We start from the raw sequence: 20,320 nt of genomic DNA, 5'->3' as shown, positions 1-20,320 counted from the left end.
TCAGTGTATGCGTCTAGATTATTTTCGCAAGCTACCTGAAACATATCCCAGTCCATGCGATCAAAACAATCCTGAAGTGTGGATTCCGATTGCTCCGACCAGCGTTGAATAGTACGATGCACGGGTACTTTCTGTTTGAGTTTCTGCCTATAGGACGGGAGGAGCAAGATGGAGTCGTGGTCAGATTTGCCGAAAGGAGGGCGGGGGAGGGCGTTGTAAGCATCACGGAAGTTTGAATAGCAATGGTTGAGAGTCTTAGCAGCGCGAGTAGTACATTCAATATGTTGATAGAACTTCAGCAGCCTAGTCCTCACATTTGCTTTGTTCAAATTCCCAGCTACAATACATTTAGCTTCAGGACATGTGGTTTCCAGTTTGCATAAAGTCCAGTAAAGTTCTTTGAGTGCCGTCAAGGTCTTGGCTTGAGGTGGGATGTAAACGGCCGTGTTGATGACAGAGGAAAATTCTCTTGGGAGATAATATGGTTGGCATTTAATTGTGAGATATTCCAGTCGGGTGAACAAAAAGACTCGAGTTCCTGTATGTTCCTAGAATTACACCATGAGTCATTAATCATGAAACACGCCGCTCCACCCTTCTGCTTCCCGGAGAGATATGTATTCCTGTCTGCGCGATGTACTGAGAATCCTGCTGGCTTTACTGACTCCAACAGAGTATCCCGAGAGAGCCATGTTTCCGTGAAACAAAGTATGTTACAGGCCCGATGTCTCTCTGGAAAGAAATCCTTGCTCTAAGCTCATCAACTTTGTTATCCAAAGACTGAACATTAGCGAGCAACATACTCGGAAGCAGTGGGTGGTGTGCGCGACTCCTAAGTCGAACTTGCAGGTTGCCTCGAGTGCATCTCGGCGGCGATGTTTTGGGTCGGCCTCTGGAATAAGTTCAATTGCTCTGGGTAGATTGAACAAAGGATCTGCTCCAGGGAAGTTGTATACATACAAAATTAAATACTGCAAAGTTTTCTAAGAGCTAGTCGCGATGCTGCCATCTCCGTCGGCACCATCTTATGATATTATATGTAATATTCATGAATATGTATAGCATATTTATTTTTCTCATCATAATAACAATAACTAATGAGGCTGAACATGGACTTAACATGAACATGGTAAATTCTTAAAATAGCATTACTTTCTCTTAAAATAACTATTCCAAATGACCTGTGCACTGGGGATTGAATTTTGAAGGTGATTTCTGAGGCTGTTTCAAGCCTCCAGGACCGTTAATGGTGATTGCTGGTCTAGATTATATTTTCCAAATATTTATTTTGTAGAGTCTTGATTTTTTGGGGGGGACAATTTTTTTCCACAGAATGTCATATCATGCGGTATGTCACCTCACAAACTGTGTATTTCAGCTTTCTGAAGAGCTGACACATTAACTTTAGTAAACCTGTGTATAAAAATGGGCTACGCCCAAAATGGCACCCTATTCCCTATTTAGTGCACTACTTTTGACCAATAGGGTAAAAGAGTGCACGATATAGGGAATAGGATGCAATTTGGGACACACACACAGCTCTACTAATCCTCCCTTTACAGTGGCACAAAATGACATGAAAGCAAGTCATCTTACTGCACAGTGAATGGGCTCTCCCCAAGCTACATCAAAGCGCTCCAAGGAATTATACACACAGTCAAACTTATGTGATGCAAGTAGTTCTGGTGGCCCATAGTGCAATTAAGCAATTCATACATTATGTAGTGTTTGCTAAAAAACTTAATATGGCTAGCTAAGCCCCTCTGCTGAATCTTTTGTATAAAAGTGATTATAAATCCTACAGCTCCTGATGGGTTTCTAGGTATGAGCAGTTTTACAATTTCCCTGTTTGTGTGTGTTTATGTGTATGGGTGTGTGCGTGCGTGAGAGAGAGAATGAGATCCCCTCCCCTAAATGTTCTATCTGGAACCTTGGATGTTGAAGCTCACAAACTTTTCAGTCAGGATTTTTTAAAGACTGTATGTCAAAAGTACTGTACCTTAAAACGTCCTTGCCAGCACAGATTGTGAAAGAATACAATTGAGTTGACCCCCTTTTGCTTTCAGATCAGCCTCAATTTGTCTGGGCATGGACTCTACAAGGTTTTGAAAGTGTTCCACAGTGTTCCCATGTTGACTCCAATGTGATGGACCATTCTTGATACACACAGGAAATGGTTGAGCATGAAAAAACGCAGCAGTGTTGGAGTTTTTACACAAACCGGTGTGCCTAGCACCTACTACCAAAGGAACTTAAATCTTGTGTCTTGCCCATTCACCCTCTGAATGGCACACACATACACAATCCATGTCTCAATTGTCTCCAGGCTTTCAAATCCTTCTTTAACCTATCTCCTCAACTTCATCTACACTGATTGAAGTGGATTTAGCAAGTGACATCAATAAGGGATCATAGCTTTCACCTGGATCTCCCCCCCCCTTGTCAGTCTATGTAATGGAAAGAGCATGTTTTGTACACTCAGTGTATATCAATGATGCTGTTGTACTTACATTACTGATCTATGTACAGTTGAAGTCGGAAGTTTACATGCACTTACATTGGAGTCATTAAAACTTGTTTTTTTCCACCACTCCACTTTGTGAATGACTTGTCATTTTTCCAACAATTGTTTACAGACAGACCATTTCACTTAAAATTCACTGTATCACAATTCCAGTCGGTCAGAGGTTTGCATACACTAAGTTGACTGTGCCTTTAAACAGCTTGGAAAATTCCAGAAAATGATGTCATGGCTTTAGAAGCTTCTGATAGGCTAATTGATATCATTTGAGTCAATTGGAGGTGTATTACAAGGCCTACCTTCAAAGTAATGTATTTTGATAAGGTGTATATAAACTTCCGATATTCAACTATGTCATTGATATTTGATGAATAGGTTAAAAACATTTGTACTGTCCCATAGTAACTATGTGTAAAATGTGTCATTTTGCTTGCTCAACAGTATATAGGTTCCTTCCTCACATGTCTGCGACTGATCTCGGGTCCTCTGCTTCGCAAACACAAGTGACACCATCTTAGCCAGTTGTGCCACCGAAAAGGTACCAATCCGATAGCGAAGGTGTAGACATTTCAAGCTGGGGAGTGAGGCTATAGTGCGACAAGACCTGAGTTCAAATATATGCGTGTTTAAGTGTTTGTATTTTAAATACTTATTTTCGGTGTATTTAAGGATATTCAAATAATGTGGCCAAATCAACTGCTTCTATTTGAAAAAAAATCTGTTGCAGTGTGTAGGTAAAATCACTGAGGAAGCCAAGCCAAGTCAGTAAAAAAAGCCATATTACAACCTGTGTTAATTGCGTAGTTTGCTCTATAACCAATTCGTTCATACGCCACCGAGACATACAATAAGGCCATGACAACAAAAAGACAGCAGTCACACACTGGTGGAATAAATTCTACACTGAAGTTTGTTTCATCACAAAACCGGAGAGCAACATGTGTCCAGTGAAGTCCACAAAGCAAATACTGCATGTACCAAACAGTGATATGACCTGCAGATTGTTCAAGCAAGTTAATGTTTTTGACAATTTACTAAACAACTACTGATTTAGAACCACTGAGTTATCGGAAGTCAGCACAAAGACAACAGGAGCACTGCCTCTGCTATTCCAGCTGCCTCCGCTATTTCAACTTAAACATTTAAACGTTATCAAATCAACAAGGCTATATATGCTTAGTTTAATACACTGAAAACAAACTTAAAGATACCAATAATTTAGGCCAATCAATGTCTCTAAATATCATGTGGCTGTCCATGGTACTGGTTTCTCTGTGTTGGTGCGCATGTGTGTGCCTAAGTAAACAAAACAAATTGGGAATCCCCCTACTTGTAGACTAGTTGAACGCCAATGTGATCCTCCTCTCTTTCATTTTGGCAAAACGGTCTATGGCTCTGTCATACAGTACACTTTTAGTTTTTGTTGTCATGGCTTACCAGGCTAAAATGCTGGCTGACTTCCTCGCATGGGAAACAATGTACCAGCAAAGTTAGCTAGCTAGCTAGTTAATGTGAGCCTACTCGCTCCCCTCTTCCGGCTCCCCTGATTGAATCGTGGGATGGGACAAGGACATCCTGGCCGGCCAAACCCTCGCCTAACTCGGACAATTCTGGGACAATTGTGCGTCGCGTCATGGGTCTCCCGGTCACGGCCGGCACGGGTCTTGAACCAGCATCTGCAAAGAGCACAGCTCCTTTTACTCCTCCGGAGATAATATGGATATAGAGATGCATCTGCTTGCCTCCCCCTGACGGCTTGTGTTTCGTAGCAAGCTTTCGTAGGGGCCTGCGATTCATTATTAATACTCATAATATAAATAGTTTAGGTTGGATTAATATTGTATGATATGTTCTGCAAGGCAAAAAGATATGAGTGACTTATTTGGGAACATAAAATGGTGGTCTTAAATTGAAAACGGTGCTAACCTCAGGGAATAACGATCTGCGGTAATAGGATGTATGCTCTTTATGATGTAATCAGTTGGTATTTGCTTGTATTTTGTTTACTCTTACTTTATAGATACACCAGTATTCAACTCAATGTGGAAAGAGACATTATTGATGCTTACGAATGAAGTTGCATTTAAATGCAGCTCACAAGCTTCTGAGTAGTAGTTTTGCTCCAATCACATGGACGATCAGTGCATTGTCAATGTCAGCTTGTCACACATCAATCCAATGCCTTGGCCTCATTCAGTAGGCGAACAGTGTGGAATGTTGCAGGTAGAAATATGAACAGAACTGACTTGAATCCTTATGGTACATGTCAGAGAGGCATTCTTATAAGGGCCATACCATATAGACCTGGAAAAATGTACTTGCCCCACAGTCTTATAAAGGTTAACTACTCTGTAGATCTACAGTATATACCTAAGTTCCTTTATTCTCCCTGTCTGTCTCCCAAATCTGCTCAGACAGATGGGTATGCTATTACTATCAGAACAGCCTATAGTCCTGAACAGGGGTCAAACGCTAATCTCTAAAGGTGAGGATATTGTGAGGATATTTAAAGAGGAAATTAAAGGAGGAATAAGCGAGGATAAAGTATTAGGCTTTTTAGATATCATTACACATTCATATCTGATTCATGTGCCGAGGCCCTTTGTTGACTTCAATGCTGCGTTGTAATAGAGTTTCACCTCTGGGATTCTCTGTCAGAGGAGAGATCCGCTCACCATACGCCACCCTAGTTCCGAGGAGGAAGATAAGCTCCCATTCTCTGTGTGCGCCTATCTGTCCCTGTCTTTTATCATTTCCTGTAGACTAGAAGAGCGATGTCTTGGGGATGGGGGTTGAGTACATCAGACAAATGTTCTGATCCAGGGAGGCTTGTTTTCTAAATTCAAAAGCAATTTCCATTGAAAATAATTAGACTAATATTTAACAGAATATATCATCCTTTAAACCTAGAACATGATGCAAACAATATCTAGCAACCATGGAATCTTGTGTACATTCTGCGTCTGGCATGGCGTGGCTAAGGGTTAGGCCAGGTTAAGATTTTGTGGTGTATTATTGTGTGAAAGTGAATGTGATAATCCAGCAGAGGGCAGTGTCCTCCCCTAGTAAATCAATCTCAGTGGCAAAGTGGTGTAGGGCTGATCTTGGGTCCGTTTTTCATTTCCCCCACTAATAGTTAAGGTTAGGACTAGGACTGGAGAAGCTGATCCTAGATTTGGGGAATCTTCACACTGGAGCAAGTCAGAGCCAGTATTCACAAGAGTCTCAGAGTAGGAGTGCTGATATGGGATCAGGCTTGCCTTTTAGATCATACTGAATAAGAATATATCCTAGATCAGCACTTAAACTCTGAAACACTTTTTAAATACGGGCCCTAAAGACACCATGTAACATCCTCACTCCCCCACCCTCAACACATCGTTAATGTGACTTTAACATTGTTGTTATTGTAGGCCAAAAACTTTGGATATTATTGTTTGTGTGTGTGTGTCTGCCTGTCTGTGTGCATGCATGCTTGCATTTATTCTATTCACAATCACATAGCTCCCCATCCCATGCTGCTGAATGCATGGTACAAGCCAGCAGAGGGAGCTGTGGACACAATAAAAGCTACCAACATGTGCCTTGAGCCACATCACTTTTGTGAGGATACAATCCATAGTTTTTTTGTCACATGATTCCCCTCTTTTCCCCTGGAGTAGTGTCTGGCTCCAGGCATAAGCAACATAAGCAAGTAGTCTAGCCAGCTGTCTAAACTTGTAATAATCATGGTCGAATACCGACCGGGCCCGCAGGGCATTTGCCCAAGGGCCCTGACATCCAGGGGGCCACCATTGATTTTGTTTGTCACTCTCACTCAGATGTCATTAACATGGCTTAAGTCTTGGCAAAAATAGTAGAAATGCATGAAATTTGTCATAACATTTCTAAACTGCTCTCTGCCCAATGGCAAAATGTGAAGAATTGCAGAAATGTTGCTTTAAAACCACAACATTGTCTCTACTCCCCATGGCAAAATGTGTAGAATTGCAGGAAATGTACTGTTTCTCTCTACCGTCAAGACGGGGGCTACTAAAATGTGTGGGAGGGGGGCAACCAAATCTTGCTTAGGGCCCCCAAAAGACTAGGGCCGGCCATGCCTTGGATGTTGTCTTGAAATGGCTTAACTACGTGTTTTTACAGGCTGTAAAATACCACATTGTCATATGAAACACATTCATTTTATTGATTTGAGACATGCTGGTAGAATGTAGGTAAAAACACAGTACAGCATTTATTCTTTCTCTATTGATGAATTGATATTCATGTAAAGTATGAAAGTCAAATGCACAGGGCACTACTTTGTTACTGATGTATTACCTTTAATTGCTGTGATTTCTTCCAGTTTTTCCAACGAATCCAATATAAACCTGAAGAGGAACATATTATTGGACACTTAAACCATTTGAAGTGGTCACCAAGGAAGCATTGCTCAGGTAAGTACTAATATAGGTGGGTTAATGCTGTGTACCTTAAGTTTCTGAGTTTTACTTCACATTTCATTTAATTTCTTGTCAACATTGATGCCTTTGCCTGCACTTGTCCATAAAATGTGGGGGTAGGTCTTGACAAATTAATATAACTGCCACAGAGTTGTTCAAATTATTTAATAACTGCCCCCTAAAACCAAATAACCTAAAATGTATAACTGGAAATTACAATTACAATGTCAGAGCAAACAATATACTGTATAACAGCACAGCAGAGACATTCACAACTGTAACCCATCATTGTGATGATATATTCTAGTGTACCATGTACTTGACATTTTACTGTATTCCACCATTACCTCATGACCGTCTGTCCATCTCTCCTGTTCCAGGTAGAACGGCACTGGACAGACGGAAGTCTCCCCAGTCCTCTGGAAGGTTGACAGCACAAGGTCACATGACCTGGAAGAGAAAACCCAGGAGACTTTTGGGATCCCTTTTTGGTGAGAGAACAATCACACCTCAATGATCTGCCTTTCTCGGCCTGGGTCATGTTCATTAGGGTCACGCAATTCTAAGTGTTATAAAACATTTTGCAAAGGGAACCAAAAATGAGCCTTTCTTATTGGACAAGTTCAGGTTTTCCCTCCCATTTTCAGTCCATTTAGATCCTTTTAGTGCCTACTGAACATGACCCAGGTCTCCCTTGAAAAAACGTATTTGACTTCAATGGGACTTCCTGGTTTAAATTAACATTAAATAAGTATAAAATAAAGAATAATCCACCTCTCAGCCAAAACCCATGAATATGAACAAAGCTATAATTGATATCTGTAGCAAATGGAAGCTAGGTTAGCCCGTCGAAACTGTAACAAGAATATCTATCCATCTGAGTAGATACGACAATGCAGCACAGATATGTACATGCCCACATGCTTACACACACAGTCAGTCATCCATTCAATCAATCATACATGCATTCCCACATATACACAAACAAAAACATAATCACACATGCATTTATAAATGCATGCACATGCCCACAACACCCACATAAATACACAAAGAGACAGATCGACATTATAGCATTGCATCTCTGCAATCATTATAAATGATGCCCCACTATAATTGAAAGAGGAAATTATGGGAAATACATAATGGTGTAGTTTACTGTAACAATTCTCTTTTTGCGACTTTTCCCTGATTCAATCAATCAATCAATCAAATTTATTTTATATAGCCCTTCGTACATCAGCTGATATCTCAAAGTGCTGTACAGAAACCCAGCCTAAAACCCCAAACAGCAAGCAATGCAGGTGAAGAAGCACGGTGGCTAGGAAAAACTCCCTAGAAAGGCCAAAACCTAGGAAGAAACCTAGAGAGGAACCAGGCTATGTGGGGTGGCCAGTCCTCTTCTGGCTGTGCCGGGTGGAGATTATAACATCAGACCTTTGAGAGAACTTAGCAAAACGCATGAAGATTAAGTAACCCAGTCCACATGCACATGTGCTTGCCTTTTTGCTCGGTGGCCCTTTCCTCTTTAGCTAACAGTACATGAAGGCCATGCCTGAACAAGGTCTGGTCTACTGCCATAGAACGTATGAACCAGAAGAGATGACAGACACATGATTGCGTTTGTCATGTCAATTAGCCCTATCTAGATGTTAACTTTCAATGTTTGGTGCTCTGGCTGTGTAGAATGGGCCGGTTATCAACCTGGAAACAAGTCTAAAGGCTGATGAACTGATCTGCACGGTCGTCCCCTCTGCTCTCTGCCAACCGGCTCCATTAATGCCCTGAGAACCCACGGCCTAGCGCAACTCTGGTGAGTAAGGCTACGCTAGCTCTTTTCTTTTCCTACATGGTGCTCCGAAGAAGCTCTGTACTAATACTACTAATTGGATTTGGAAATTGGCTCGCAAGGGTTTCCCTGAGTTAGCTGAGTTTAAATTGGGTATTGACCCCGTCTCCATTCCATACCATGATGTTAGTTTTCCTCTTTTGTTGTGTCCGTCTTGGAAAGCTTTATTCCTGACAGAGACAGAGGTTTTCTGTTAAGTTTTCACTAATGGTAGTGCTGATAGGCGTCGAGATGGGTGATTTAGGATGGGATGATTCGTACTTTTTGATTCAGGATTTTGGTTGCATCACCTTTCTAAAAGACTAAGTTGTACACAGGATTGAAAATGGTTTCTAAACCATTTAGCTGATGTTTTGTTTCACTATAACATAGTTTTTGATCAGATAAATTACTGGCAAGTCATATCGAAGAAAAATGGTCCCCAATGTCGCCTGCTCTTACGTGTGGACGAGTGACATTCAAAATGTCAGTCGTCGTTATAATCCCCGTGTTGTATCATCCACAAAGTTGTTGCATCGCATTGCTTCCTTTCCACCAGGGATGTTACTCCCCAGGGAGATGTTGTCCTTTTGTCATCCTAACTAGTTTTGCCACATTGGCAGCTTTTGCTCAAGGGTGACCAGTTCAGGCGCTGCCGAGTCATGAGTAAAAATAACTCACTCAGACTCACGCCCAGAGTTATGCCGCTACTTATGTACATGTTAGATCATAAAGAGCAGAGAGAGGGAAAATGGTGAGCGCGAAACACCAAAAGCTGACTGTATCTTTGGCAAAAGCACAACCTGGTCTCTGAGCATTTTGTTTTATTCTGTATGTATGTCCGAGACACTTCGTTTAGTATGATACCTTACGTGTCCTATGGTATGTATTAATTAGTGGATGTCCATCACCCATTTTGTATAATATGTTACGGATTACAATTTGTATAATATGTTTACAAATTTTCAAAACATACTATGTTATGAATTGGAAACATACTATATTTACGAATTTGCAAACATACTATTTGTTACAAATTAGCTAAATATACAGTATGTTACGAATTTGCAAAATGTACTATATGCATGGTTGGGGAGTAACAGATTCATTGTATTCCGTTACATGTAAGGGTTTAAAAAAAACTGAAACTGTAATCCGTTACGTAGCCAGGAAAAATATTGTTATCAGATTTCAGATACTTTTGAAAAATGTGATGATTACTTCAAGGATTACTTTTAAATTTCTTTTAAGTTTCTCAAATGACATTCAAGAACAGGAATAGGCTTTTGTAGGCAAGATATGTCTTCTAATGATGCGACTGCTGTCGGCATCCAAAGATTATCCAACTTGAATAAACGCTTGGAGGTAAGGATGACAGCAGTGGTGTAGTCTACGGCGATACGGATATCACTTATTATTGATATCTACATGTTAATCACACTGCTGCTCTTTCATTGAGCTACTTGCGCCTTATGGATTGTGGTTGTTGTGGATGGCTGTTCACAAATCTAAATGTGTATTTGAACCGAATAATGGTTGAATTCAAGAAGTTTAAACTGCCTATCAATCATTGTTTTCAAACCAGTTCACAGACAGTGAAAAATGCGCTCTTGCAACAGCTTCATAGTGCGGATCCCAGCCTATAGAATACAAGTGAGGCTTTTATTGCTCAATCTAATTCATGCTGATAAAAAAAATTCCATAGGCCTAATTGACACATTCTCAAACTCGCACACTTTTGATAGACTTAAAAGGGGGAATCTGTAGTTGCTACATCCATTTTTGGACTTATAAAATATAAGCTTGTTTTTCTCCAATGTTTGTAAACATTGTAAATGTAAACACACACTGTTTAACCTCATAACATGGATGGTCAGTCCTTGCATCCATAGCTCTGTCTATTAATCTGAGAGTGGTTACATTTCTCCAGGCCCATCCCTCAGCTTTTTACCAAAACAGAGGCAGGCGACAAAATAGGCTTATAGCAAATACAGCATATGGCATTCATTTTTCACATGTAAATATCACTTTTTAGTAGTGCTCAAAGCATGCCATTCCATGAGCGCAGCATTTATTTTTCAACTCAAATCAATGGGTTACAGTTACTAGTTACTATATATTATGAATTTGTAAAACATATGATATGTTACAATTCCTAGCTGGCTAACGTTAGCTAGGCTAGGGGTTAAGGCTATGTTTAGGAGTTAGGTTAAAGGGTTAGGGGAAGGGTTAGCTAAAGGTTAATGTTAGGGTTAAAGGGAGGGTTAGCTAAAATGGTTAAGGTTAGTGGAAGGGTTAGCTAACTTTATAAGTAGTTGGGATTGCTAGACGTTAGTGTAATAGCCCATCCATCAATCCCGACCAACCACCCTACTTTGGTTTTTACCTTAAGTACTCATCTGTCTTATGTTACCATACCAAACTAATTTAAGTGTCACAGGTTAACTTATACAATGTGACGTCCAGTCTATGGGACCAGTCTGCAATGCAAGGTAGGTCTATACAAAGGGAGGGTGGTAACAGTTAGGTCACTCTTCGAGAGAGCATGGCTTTCATAGTATTTTCTTATTCTCAAGGATGTGAGAGAATAGGAGCTATTTTACCGTTCTCAGTTAGTCAGAAGTGCAGACATTGCATCATATACTGTATGCAAATATATATTGGTTCATATAACTGTGGCAGATAGTTATACTGCTAGGACTATGTGCAGGCAGGCAGATGTGGTTGTCTATGGTTTCCTCTGAGTCCGCACTTTGAGCTGAGTGACGCTCGTGTCAGAATGGCACACTAAATCAAATCAAATCAAATCAAATGTATTTATATAGCCCTTCGTACATCAGCTGATATCTCAAAGTGCTGTACAGAAACCCAGCCTAAAACCCCAAACAGCAAGCAATGCAGGTGTAGAAGCACGGTGGCTAGGAAAAACTCCCTAGAAAGGCCAAAACCTAGGAAGAAACCTAGAGAGGAACCAGGCTATGTGGGGTGGCCAGTCCTCTTCTGGCTGTGCCGGGTGGAGATTATAACAGAACATGGCCAAGATGTTCAAATGTTCATAAATGACCAGCATGGTCGAATAATAACAAGGCAGAACAGTTGAAACTGGAGCAGCAGCACGGTCAGGTGGACTGGGGACAGCAAGGAGTCATCATGTCAGGTAGTCCTGGGGCATGGTCCTAGGGCTCAGGTCAGTTGAAACTGGAGCAGCAGCACGGCCAGGTGGACTGGGGACAGCAAGGAGTCATCATGTCAGGTAGTCCTGGGGCATGGTCCTAGGGCTCAGGTCCTCCGAGAGAGAGAAAGAAAGAGAGAAGGAGAGAATTAGAGAACGCACACTTAGATTCACACAGGACACCGAATAGGACAGGAGAAGTAACAAACTGACCCTAGCCCCCCGACACATAAACTACTGCAGCATAAATACTGGAGGCTGAGACAGGAGGGGTCAGGAGACACTGTGGCCCCATCCGAGGACACCCCCGGACAGGGCCAAACAGGAAGGATATAACCCCACCCACTTTGCCAAAGCACAGCCCCCACACCACTAGAGGGATATCTTCAACCACCAACTTACCATCCTGAGACAAGGCTGAGTATAGCCCACAAAGACCTCCGCCACGGCACAACCCAAGGGGGGGGGGGGGCGCCAACCCAGACAGGATGACCACATCAGTGAATCATCCCACTCAGGTGACGCACCCCCTCCAGGGACGGCATGAGAGAGCCCCAGTAAGCCAGTGACTCAGCCCCTGTAATAGGGTTAGAGGCAGAGAATCCCACTTACATGGGGGCCAATCTGCGTGAGAGTGACTGATCAAGATGGGCCAAAGATTAGTATTTTTAATATCTGTGAGTTTTTAACGGCCACTGTCATCATCACTGCTTGTTTTTCTTCTGGATATGTTGTAACTTTTATAAATGCAGCATTTATTAATGTATTCATTACTCATAAACTAATCTGTCAGACCAGGACACAGGGAGGCAGTCTAATTTCCTCCGCCGTACTCCTTCAATAACTTTGAAATAGTGTGCAGGCACTGGCATTCATGTTGCTCACCTTAGTACAGAGTACAAACAAAAACACATACTCTCTCTCACACAAACACACACTCACACAAGCATGTACGCGCACACACATCACTACCTTATCTCTGAGTCATGCTCTAACACTACATAGAATTTGTCAGATATTAATACAGCCTCTACTAGCAACATTTTTTTATTTTGCCATTGCGCTTTTACTAGCACAAATCAAATTAATCTCACAATGAGCTTGTATAGGGAACGCTCAATTGACGTAATAATTAAAACACAGGAGAGGAAATGAATTCATTAAACGTCATGAGCAGTTTAATTAATGGAGAGGGTGTCTGTTAAACTTTCGCAGATGTAAGGACTTAGTCATGTCAGAAGCTGGCAGATTCATTACTTGCCAACAACAGCTCAATACTGACTAGTCTCCCAGTTCCTGCCGCTGAAAAAGATCCCCACAGCATAATGCTGCCACCACCATGCTTCACTGAAAGGGATGGTGCCAAATTTCCTCCAGACGTGACACTTGGCATTCAGGCCAAAAGTTCAATCTTGGTTTCATCAGACCAGAGAATCTTGTTTCTCATGGTCTGAGAGTCCTTTAGGTCCCTTTTGGCAAACTCCAAGAGGGCTGTCATTGGCCTTTTACTGAGGAGTGGCTTCCATCTGGATACTGTACCATAAAGGCCTGATTGGTGGAGTTCTGTAGAGATGGTTGTCCTTTTGGAAGTTTCTCCCATCTCACAGAGACACCCTGGAGCTCTGTTAGAGTGGCCATCGGGTTCTTGGTCACCACCCTGACCAAGACCCTTTCCCCTGATTGCTCAGTTTGGCCAGGCGGCCAGCTCTAGGAAGAGTCTTGGTGGTTACACACCTCTTCCATTTAAGAATAATGCAGGCTACTGTGTTCTTGGGGATCTTCAACACTGCAGATGTTTTTAGTACCCTTCCCCAGATCTGTGCCTCAACACAATCCTGTCTCGGAGCTCTAGGGACAATTCCTTAGACCTAATGGCTTGGTTTTTGCTCTGACATGCACTGTTAACTGTGGAACCTTATATAGACAGGTGTGATTTTCCAAATAATGTCCAATCAATTGAATTTACCATAGGTGGACTTCAATCTAGTTGTAGAAACATCAAGGATGATCAATGGGAACAGGATACACCTGAGCTCAATAGTCTCATAGCAAAGGGTCTGAATACTTATGTAAATAAGTTTTTTTTTATTTTTTTAATTGCAAACATTTCTATGAACCTGTTTTTGCTTTGTCATTATGGGGTATTGTTTGTAGTTTTATGAGAAAAAACATAATTCAATCAACTTTAGAATAAGGCTGTAACGTCACAAAATGTGGAAGCAGTCAAGGGGTCTAAAAACTTTCTGAATGCACTGTACGTTGCTCCCAAGGTAAGTAAATCTGTGGGTTAACTTCAGGTTTGGTTCCATGATTTTGACTGCTTTTGCTGTGTTGATGTTGATGGGCATGATGTTTGTCTTGCTGCAGAGTATGGAAAGAAGAATAAATGCTGATGTGCATTCGGACTGAGTAACAGCAAACTTGTCTGCCTGCTGCAAATTCTGAGGACAGGACACAGACCAGTGTTGGGGAAGCTAATCCGAAAATACAGTTTACCAAGATACCGTGTTAAGCTACACTAAAGCTGCCTTTAAGAAAAATATAGTTTACTTAACTACAACAGGTCGCAGTTGTAAATGAGAACTTGTTCTCAACTTGCCTACCTTGTCAAATAAAGGTGAAATAAAAAAACATCCAAACTACTTAGTGAAAAATTATCATATCCAAATCTGAAATGTCATAAAATACAAATTGCAAAATGAGATCACTCTGGAGTCAGATGTTAACAGAAGATGTAATGTAGCCTATTAAAACACAAAAACAATGTTTCAAGTGAGAACGAGGCAGTTCTGGTGCAAAATAATTAAATCAAGTATGGCCTACTTCACCCATATTTTATTTTTGCTAAAAAAGTTGTGTAATTCCAGTAGTTACCTACAATGCTACATGGCAAAAAAAAGTAATTAACTACTGAAAACATGACCAAGATTTCAATTTAGTTCAACTGCCACCAAGCTACTGCAAAATGTAGTTACATTACTAGTTGGGGGGGGGGAAAGCCTTTTTGTGAATGAACACTCACACTTGACTTTTTCCCCCCCTTACTAGCTCTGACTTTGCTGATAACTACTTATTTAGGATTTTTTAAAACTTATTATTACGTGGTTGTCCCACCTAGCTACATTAAGATGAATGCACTAACTGTAACTCACTCTGGATAAGAGCGTCTGCTAAATGAGTAAAATGTAAACTAAATATAGTTCACTATTCCCCAACAGACACAGACACACACACCTCCGTGTGCTACTCCTTATCTACTTAAGCATAACAAAACTCTTCCATTTTTTTCCCACCACGAGTATCACCCTTCAATTTACGGATATGATTATGAATGAGTGTAGCCAGGTTAACACAGTAGATGAATCTGTCAATATGATATGAAGGCTAAAAGGGACACATTTTAGTCATTTAGGAGACGCTCTTATCCAGAGCATGCATACATTTGAACTTTTTTTCGTGAAGAGCTGTCATCACTAGACGGACCATCATATTTCTCTCCCCAAATAATAGCCTAAAACGTTCTAATTTCTCATGAGTTCCTTCCATCACAACAACAAGTATTCCAATTCAGAAAGCAAAAAAAGAAAGTTGCAGAACCATAATTCATTTTCTCTCGTTTCAACACATACTGCATTTTTTGAATGACCACAACAACCAGAAACAGCACGTTAGCAAGGCTTGAATGAGTGAAAGGATTTGCAGCAGGGAAATCGACATGGCATCTGACAACAAGACAAGGTGTCCAATATAATTACATTCGAGTTTCTGAATGAACAGCAGACCTGGGAGTTTCCTACAATACTCTGTACTGCTTGATCAATACATCATGATTCAACAAAAGCAAACTTAAATTTACACTGAATGTTTATACAAATTATGCATCTATTTATCTGAAACCCACAGCTTTAATGATTAAGAGTTGATTTGCTTTACTAAGTGTTGTCTTCGTGATCCTTCCTTTTATTCTCATAGTCTGACCGAAGGTCTCTATGTCTTCCTTCTTTCAGTTTTCACACGCAACAACTGTAGTTTAGACACTTGAATTGGAATGACAGTTGTGTAGCCTACCCAGCAAACAGGGAATGTCTGAGGACATTTGGCAATATTCCCATTTGGTTCCTTAATTAAGGCTGACGTTCTGAGAACATTTTAAGAATGTTGTGTGATGGTTCCAAGGGAGCGTTCTCTGGGGGACCTTTGTATAGTTCTCTGTAAGTTCCCAGGACATCACTGAGGACCATGTCAATACCTTTTTTAGGACGTTCTCAGGACTTTCATTTTACTAGTCCTTAGGACGTTGCATGATGGTCCCAAGGGAACGTTCTCTGGGGGACCTTTCTATAGTTCCCGGTTTGACCCGGGGGGGGCGTTTTTAGGACGTTCTTGGGACGTTGTGTCATGGTCCTCTGAATATTCTTGGGACATTGTGTCATGGTCCCCTGGAGGTTTTTGTCACGTGATGGTACCAGGTGTCCCAAACTATTGTAAGTAAAGTAATGAAATGCTATTCAGCTAAAATAGTTTTAAAAATTATAATCACTGACAATATGATTACATTTGACATGATCACTTAGTACTTGACTTTTAGTTTTCAGTTAATCTGACAATTCTCTCATTGGGTTTTTGGTATAGTTGTCTAATGTTGGTGGGGACTATTATTTTGTTTTAATGTTACTCCTGAATCACTACGATAATTACAAATATAATAGTTTTTCTTCATTGTATTTTTAACAGAGCTGAGATGTACTTTGAAGTGCAAAGTGTAGGAATAGGCTTACAGGTGAAATCAGTCATTGATACAGACATAGTGGCGTAGCAGGAAGATCTTAATGTTCAAATTCCAGGTGTTCAAATCCCAGGTGAACAAAAATTACTGTATGAACAAACATACACTTTGACATACATGATTACATGGTGTTTTCTAATTACATATTTGACACACAATTTTAAAAGCACTGTGTGTGTGTGGGGGGGGGGGGGGGGGGGGGGGGTGTCCCTAGCATTGCCAAAAGAAAAAAAGCTGTGCCTGGATTAGTGACTCATCAATCCTTGATGGGCTTGGCAACAGTAAAAAGGGTTTAAGTGTAATGAAACGAGTTACAGTGCCTTCAGAATGTATTCATACCCTTGACTTATTCAAATCAACCTTTATTTATATAGTACATTTCAGACATGAATGCAATGCAATGTGCTTGATAATTTTTTTTATTTAACCTTTATTTAACCAGTCAGTTAAGAACAAATTCTTATTTACAATGACGGCCTACCATGGCCAAACCCTAACCCGGAAGACGCTGGACCAATTGTGCTCCGACCTTTGGGACTCCCAATCACGGCCGGTTGTGATACAGTCTGGAATCAAACCAGGTCCTGTAGTGACGTCTCTAGCACACACAGATGCAGTGCCTTAGACCGCTACGCCACTCGGGAGCCCCCTGAATGCAACTCAATGCACTTCACAGTAAAAACATACATATTTACTACACAACAAACATAAGAGGATGAAGAAAAAAAGAATGCCAAAAACTGAAACCCTAAGGAAAAGCAAAGTTAAAAAGGTGTGTTTTGAAGATCTCTTTTAAATATAGAATGTCCACAGTTTCAGACCCCCTCAGGTTCTCTGGCAGGCAGGGTGCATAGTAACTAAAGGCTGCCTCTCCATTCCTCTTGGTCCTAGGCTTTGGGATAGTTAAAACGCCAGTACCAGAGGACCTGAGGGACCTACTGGGTACATAACTCAAAGCATGTCTCATATTTATTGGGGTGCACAATTGTGGATTGATTTAAAAACAAATAGAAGAATCTTAGAATTAATTCTAAAACTCACAGGCAGTCAGTGTAGAGACCTTAAAACCGGTGTAATGTGTGATCTCCGTCTGGTCAGTCAGTACCTGTGCTGCAGGCATTCTGTATGTTTTGCAGTTGACCAAATGGCCTTCTTGGGTAGACCAGACAGGAGAGCATTACAGTAATCAAGCCTGCTTGTAATAAAAGTATGGATTAGTCTCTCTGTATCAGCCTGAGATAGAAACGGCTGCACCTTGGCAATGTTCCTTAGGTGGTAAAAAGCTATTTTAGTCACATTCCTAATGTGTGATTCGAAAAGGAGTTCAGATACAAAAATTGAACCTAGGTTTTTACCTGGTGTTTTATCTTTATTGCACATTAATTAAAATGTGCGGCCAAATTCTCTCTCTGTGCTTTGGCTCCAATAATAAGTACCTCTGTGTTGTCTTAATTTAGCTGCAGGAAGTTGTGAGCCATCCAAGTATTTAAATCACTAATACACTCTAATAATGTATTTGTGCAGCTAAAATCCTATGGTGACACAGAAATGTAAAGTTGTGTATTGTCTGCATAGCACATGTTTTCTCTCACCCATCTACACACAATATCCCATAATGACAACAGTAAAACATGTTATTAGAAATGTTTGCAACCATTGGTCAACGATATGTGAAAATGTTCATATTTGCTCTTACAACCTTAGACATCAATTATTGCAATTCAAAAGAATTCCTGCCAGAATGTACTGTATGTTTCATCTCTGTTGGAGATTTAAAAAACTAATCAGGAACCCTATTGCATATGCTGTAGTCCTGTGACAAATTGACACTATTTTGGGATGTCTGTGCTATCATATCATTGTGTCTAGGAATTTATATCCATCCATCTCCATGATTATGTCTGTTGGGAAGTGTAAATATTGGTGCTCAATATCAAAAACTAATTGCAGCATAAAAATTAATAGATATCAATTGGAAAGCATCATATTGCCGTCAATAATGAATTTGATTAGATGCCATGTTTAATAAAATTAAGCAAAAAAAAGACATTTGATCAAATCTAGAAACCTTACATTGACATTCTTGAGGAGTGTGACATTTCCCAACAGACATAATCACGTTTGATATGTACTGTGTATTGAAAGGGGAGGCTACTGTGTGATTTTGTTCGTTTAATGGACAGTTGTGGGCATGTTGTGGTGTGTTTCGGGTGTGGTGGTTGTGTTGTTTTTGTGGTGTTTCTGTTTGTTTATACAAAATTAAAGAAACAAAATAAATAATGCACTCTGACCCAAAATAAAAAATACAAATAAACTAGGGGGGAGGATAACATTTCGTTGCGACCATCAGGTGACTTCCCCAGGACAAACCGGGTACTAGACATGCATGGATTTGTATTTTCATGAACTTTCTGAAATGGCACAGGACAGTGTTTTCAACAAGTACATAGAGCAGATAGCCAAATAGAAAAAGTAGCCATCCAGGGTTAGATTTTTTTTGTCCAAGGAGCTCTATTTTGGTGGCATCTGGTACATTCTAATGCCTTGATTCCATCTGAATACACAGGGAAATTATTGAATACTTTATCAAGTTTAACTTCCAGATTGGAAAAATGTTGTAGTATTGTGTAGAATGACTTTACAGTTAAAAATGTATGAATTCATTGTATTGTTAGTTGTTTTGGATATTGTCTAGGACTAGGCTTATATGATCAGGACTATTTTCTAAGTAAGAGAACATGAAACCATTTTTAACATTTAACTCTTGAGATTAAAGTCCTATTTACAGTTTTTCTGCAAGTTATGAATTGCCACGATGTATTTTGTATTTTCTTCAAAGTAAATATCCAACATTAAAAAAATGTTTTTAATTAAAATTAAAAAGGGTTATATCAGTCTTAAGTATTATATCTTTATTTTAGCCTAAATTTAATTTTAAAAAGATTAGGTAGGGCGCTGTGAAATCTGTTAAATTTTTTGCCTGATTCCATTTTGTTCTTCGACAAATTGAGTTCTCTATTTAGTTTTTCCAGGTTTGTTTCAGGTTTTTGCTCTCCAAATCACTTAATAGAAAAACAACTACATTTGTCCACAACAATGCTGAAAACCACATCAAGATACCAGTTTTGAGGTCTGGTAAAAATGTGAGAAATTAACATTTTTGGGTGTAGTTACCCTTTAATTCAAGTGCACACCTAGCAAGAGGCTGTTTATTTTTGTAGTGCATAATTAGAATCAAATAGAAAAATAATCTTTAGTATGACCGTATTAAAACAATTTCAAATAGCTTAGTAGGTTTTTGTTAAGGCTTCCTTGGGGTCTAAGACTAATGATCAATTTTGGAGGCTGATTTGGTCTGACTCGCTTTGGGCAGAGCATTTTAAGCTGTAGGCCTACAAAAGCCAGTCTTGAAAACACCGTTAGGCCATCGACATGCAAATACACTGCATATGCACATTATCAATAGGCACACTCATGTACAGTATGTATGAATGCATGTGTGAAGTACATGCAGTGCTGGGGAGTAGGGAACTACATGTAGTTCAACTAGTAATGTAAATACATGGGTCCT

General features: G+C 40.2%; 1 protein-coding gene across 11 annotated transcripts in view; it reads left to right on the top strand.

Moving 5' to 3' along the window:
• The window catches only part of pcbp3 (poly(rC) binding protein 3), a 173,499-nt gene that overhangs the window by 16,104 nt on the left and 137,075 nt on the right, over window positions 1–20,320 (top strand). For 10 of the 11 annotated variants that reach the window (XM_036958561.1, XM_036958556.1, XM_036958553.1 and 7 more), the window contains exons 2-4: window positions 6,867–6,957; window positions 7,344–7,454; window positions 8,650–8,776. The gene's annotated coding sequence lies outside the window, so the exon portion shown is untranslated. Of the gene's footprint in view, window positions 1–2,962; window positions 3,060–6,866; window positions 6,958–7,343; window positions 7,455–8,649; window positions 8,777–20,320 lie in introns of all 11 variants that reach the window. The other variant, XM_036958551.1, reaches the window with a different exon arrangement.

This window comes from Oncorhynchus mykiss, chromosome 22, assembly GCF_013265735.2.
Source record: "Oncorhynchus mykiss isolate Arlee chromosome 22, USDA_OmykA_1.1, whole genome shotgun sequence".
NCBI lineage: Eukaryota > Metazoa > Chordata > Actinopteri > Salmoniformes > Salmonidae > Oncorhynchus > Oncorhynchus mykiss.
The sequence above is the reverse complement of the archived record's forward strand: the minus strand, read 5'-3'. Positions and strand labels throughout refer to the sequence as shown.